This window comes from Larimichthys crocea, chromosome XIII (genome assembly GCF_000972845.2).
Source record: "Larimichthys crocea isolate SSNF chromosome XIII, L_crocea_2.0, whole genome shotgun sequence".
Taxonomy (NCBI): domain Eukaryota; kingdom Metazoa; phylum Chordata; class Actinopteri; family Sciaenidae; genus Larimichthys; species Larimichthys crocea.
The window spans coordinates 7,885,693-7,890,874 of NC_040023.1; positions in this window are offsets into that span (position 1 = coordinate 7,885,693).

The following is a 5,182-nucleotide window of genomic DNA, read 5'->3' on the forward strand; positions in this document are numbered from 1 at the left end:
GAGAGTCTTCATAGAGTTTTTCATAGGCCGCCCTCTGCGGTCGGTGTATACTTATTCGGCTTCTCCCTCCTCGGTGCATCCAGCCCCATGCAGGCAGGGTTGTTGCTATCTTTGGCAGGTCTGGAGCTTTGAGCAGCTGGCAGCAGGCCTGTGGTTTCTGTGATGACAATAGTCACATGATGTGGGCCCTCTTAAGAGTCTGTCCATCCCCGGAGATGGAAAGCTACATTACTGCAGCACTGCATCTTATCAGCTGGCCCTAGTTGGTGTGTGATCTTCGGCGTTGGTGAAGTGTCATGCCACCGACACTCTCAGCCAGCGAGTGTTGAGATGGGTCTTTATTTAAAGGTCATAACTCCTCGCAGTTTGCAGCAATGTGTTTTTTTCAGTCTTGTGAGGTCATTTGCTTCTTTAAATTTAAAGATTTCCAAGAGTGAAGCGCGCAGGTGCATTTGGAGATTTCTCTTCGGGGCGACAAAGATATGTCCGTGCCAAATCTCATGACAATCCGTGCGATAGCTATCAAGATATTTCACTTACGTTCGACCTCCTGATGGCACTAGAAGAAAAGTCAAAGGGCGTCACTGATGACTATACCAAAGAAGTTTAATCTAACAGCTGCTGAGAGGTTTTAGCCAAGCAGTAACCTCTGTGGCTTGGAAGTAACAACAGCTCCTAACTATATTAAGGCCTAAAGTTATGCAGAATTAATTATTACACTTTGATTGACAGGTGGGTGACGTTACAGATGGCTTGTCTGAGCAACCAGGTGCATCAAATCTTTTACAGCTTGCACATTTTCAACCGTTTACATCGTCTGTATTGAGGTGCAAACTACTTCCAACTGCACCATTGTTCTCATGAACTCTTTCCCTCCTTTTTGCTGTTTCAGAAATCAGCTCTTAATCCACATTTGTTGTCTATTGTGCAACCACATGGCATGCATGCCCCCACACATCCAATGCAATATCCCCTCCTGACCCATTGGGATCTCATTTTGGCAGAGCTGTCTCTCCAGCAGAGTATCCGAGGGAGTGACGGCACTTGTGAAACCCTATAACTCTCTGTTTCATCATGGGGACGTGGCTTGGTGGCTCTCCAGACATTTGAAGAAGCCCACTCATTTCTTTTGACCTCATGGAAATCTCTCATGGGGCTGACGGGGGGCTCTAATTGGGGCAAAAGAGGGGGGCTGCCGCACCACAGTTACAGCATGTGTAACAGAAACATGTGCCACAGTAAACACTTCCACTCGTCTGCAGTTAATAAATAGCTCTGCTGCTGATTGACTAGTGGACCCTTCTACGTCAGGGCAGTGCTGGGGCTCGTAGTTTTTCCAGCCAGGCCTGGTGCTGGTTAGTGGACACCTTGGTAACAGCCCGCTACAGACTGGATGAATCCAGAGCCACATCTGAAAGTAGAGAACATTAGATAATGAGAAACATCACCGACGTCCTGTGTTGATAATGTAGACACAGCAGAGTAAGCAGGAGACTCACTTTGATATCAACAAGCTGCAGACGGTGAATTTATTTAATGCTACAGCTGGTTTTAAGCCGCATGGGGTAAGTCTCAGTTGAGCTGAGAGAAATCCATGTCAAGTCTCCGGATTTGGGAAATCGAGTCTCAGTCTCAAGTCTTTGAGAGCGACTATTAAAATGTCACGGCATTGGAACATTTTCCTTTCAAAACACCTTCTTGTTTTTACTAAACAATCTTAATCTGGAGGCTTAAATGATTTTGTTTTCAAGTCTCAAGTCCACGCGAAGTCTCAAGCTGCGACTTAACGCTGCACTAATTGATAATGTTATATTAACAATGGATTAGATGATTATCAAGCGGTAACTTCCACGGCTGTGAAGTGACAACAATGCAGAAATGCCAAAAGCTGCAGTTCCTCAAACGTCCACTTGAGGCTGGCTCCAGAAGTGAGTCAGTCTCCATAAGTCCCCATGTTCAAATGTCACAACTTCACAGCAGAAATAAACATGTTTACAGCCTGGTACAAAAAACAGTTTTGGTCTCTGTAGCTAATTTCCCCGTTCATGACAACTGTACTGAGGGTGAATTTATATACAACTCACCTGTTCACATTATATAAAGGCTTAAAGTTATGCAGGATTAAGAGCGTGGTCGCTTTGATTGACAGGTGGGTGACAGGACAGATGGTTTGTTTCAGCACCCAGGCTTCAGCTCCATCGATGATCCACGTCTTTGCAGGTTCACTTGCACAGGTAACCAACACCCAGGAGTGATGTCACAGTGTACTGACACACCCTAGAGTACAAGTCTACATCACTGAAGCAAAGTGAGAACTTTAATCAGAGTTTCGGTTAAGTTGCTTTTGAATAAAGACAAAGACCGGCTTTCACACTCACAGACAGTATTGAGTGTTTAAGACACAGGGTAACTGTCGGGCATCAATGAACTGACTCAGAGTTGTCACTGAAATCCCGCAGGAACATCTGGTTACCAGGAAGTGAACAGACTCACGCTCATTGTTGGCCCGAGTGCGTCGATTTAAATCAGAAGATTTAAGGTGGTTTAGACGTGAAAATATGTTCCTGCTGTCACATCTCAATCCATAAACTCAGAGTGTGTTCACAGCGAGACCTTCACGCTGTTCCAACGTGTGACCTTGACTAGTGCAGCTCAGTGAGGACAACACAAACACAAAGCAGCATCCTTAATGTTCACATGATCACGATGCTAATTCAATCAGACTGTCAGATAATCACGTCTGGGAAACATTTAAATACATTTTTGAACTCTTGTCTCACTGCGACTCTTGCTGCCTGCCGGGAACGTTGCCCAACTGCGTTTTCCAAAGTTTTGCCTCGTGTATCATCGTTCGAAGAAGTCCGGGATTGAATTATAAAGGAGGGAGGGGAGGTGGGGTGGTCTCACTGTCACACAAGCCCACACATTTTTTGTCGTCTGCCATCCCATGTGTGGCCACGCTGCCAAACTTTTGTGAATACTCGGCCCCCGGTATGACGTGGTTTGGCCAAAAAACGAGGTGGAAAAGACCTCAACTCGTTTTTCTTTCCACAGTTCTTAAACCTCAGAATCCAGTGCCTGGCTTTATTTGTGTCTGAACAAAAACACGACGGAACATTGGAAAGTGTTATAAGTTATTCATAAACTAAGAAACAAACCGTCTCCAAAATGCCGGTCTTCCCACTGCTGAATCACCTGTTTGTTTTGGAAAAATGAATTGGAAGGAAACTGAAAAAAATATTACTGTACTTCTTTGTCTTTTCGAGCCTGCTCACTCACACACACCCCTTCTCACCATATGTGCACTCATAACTGCTGTTTTATTAAGTGTTTCTTGATGTTGAATAATAAAAACATTATAAATAGTCTCTATGACCACATGCTGAGATCAGACTGTGACCAGAAAACTGGTTTCAGGGGACATTAAGTAATGTGCAACCTTTAATGCCAACCAGAAATACTTAATAAAAAAGAAAAAGAAAGGGAAAAGTGCTTACGTTGGCCTGAGAAGGCACAACAGATGAAGAGAGAGGTGCGTAGTCAGAGCTGAGATCAAACAAAAAATGTGCAGACGTAACGCATCAGTACGCGTAAACATTACATGACTAATGCCGCTTTTAAAAGCGAAGTGTTCAGTCGTGGAGGCCAGATATTTCGCCACCTGGTGAGCTCATCTCTGAATCATGGTATTGATCAATCCTGTGTTTGCATTAGAGCCTCTTTGAGCTACTAGGGAGTGAAGATCTTGCTTTTTGCACCTTTTAAACTCCCCCTTTCTCGAGTGGTATGTAGGATATTTTGTTGTTATTCAGCCTGTCAGAGGAGTGTCGACCCCACCGCCGCCCGCCACCATCCCTGCTCTTTCTTACAGTCAGACTTCCTGTCTCCCATCAATGTTCTCCTTTTTTCTCCTGCCGCTGTGACGGAATCCCCTGCTCTGTTTCCTGTTGTGAAGGCCCGTTGCCTGGTTACAGCCAAGGGAGGAGTTTTCATAGCCGAGGGAGCGTTTTGCAGCAGGCCGAGAGGTTCATTTCCCCCTCCCTAACGGTCTCCAAAGCTGGCATGACGCTCGAGCACAACACACAAAGCAACAGCTCCCCGAGGCACAGCAGCAGCGTTTTACAATGTCTCAGTTTGCTGGTCATGGTTGCACAGGGCACCACGTGCCCAAGGTCGTTTACATAAATCAAGAATGGAGCTAGTGTAACTGCAGGGAAGTGTGGTTACCATACCAGTTTGTTGCTTTGGTGCACACTGAGGTAGGCTTGTGAAGCAGAGGAAGTTTTAGAAACGTCCTCGCAGGAATTTTTATTGACTGTAACAAGCTGAACAACTGTAGAGATACATGTGGAGTCAAGTTTTTTTTGAACATGTTTCTTCACAGCACGAGTCAACAAACAAAACAAAGTCATCCAGTGGGAGGAAGGAGACAACAACATTGCTATATTTAGCTCAGAGTTACAGAAGGGGTGATGTATGAACATGAATCTGTTCACATAACGTGAGAGTGAAGTGAGAGCAGCTGAAAGCAACTGAAGTGCAATCTAAACAGTGAGATACAAAGGAGTGAATGAAAGGGATTTTGATAGCGTGGGAAAGTGGAAGTAACGAAGAAGATTGAAGTGGGAAAAGCAGGAAATTAGCAGAAATTCCCAAGTGGCAACCTCCAAGTGGGCTGTGAAGTGAAGTCTCAACAACTGCAGTTCCTCAAACGTCCACTTTAGGCTGGCTCCAGAAGTGAGTCATGTTAAAATGTCCAACTTCACAGCAGAAATAAACATGTTTACAGCCTGGTACAAAAAACAGTTTTGGTCTCTGTAGCTAATTTCCCCGTTCATGACAACTGTACTGAGGGTGAATTTATATACAACTCACCTGTTCACATTATATTAAGGCTTAAAGTTATGTAGGATTAAGAGCGTGGACGCTTTGACTGACAGGTAGGTGCCGTTACAGGTGGCTTGTTTGAGAAACCAGGCTTCATTCAGCTCCACCAAAGATTCACGCCTTTGTATAGAGAAGAACAAAGAGGCTCCAGAGAACCTTATAGTTACCCTATAGTTGCTGAAAACATATGAAAAGACTTTGAACCATATATTTCTGAAATGTGGAGTTAGAGCTCAAAACAGTTTTTCACCAGTTTTCAGTTTCAGGATTTTTGTGGGCGGGCCTTAAAGGGTGG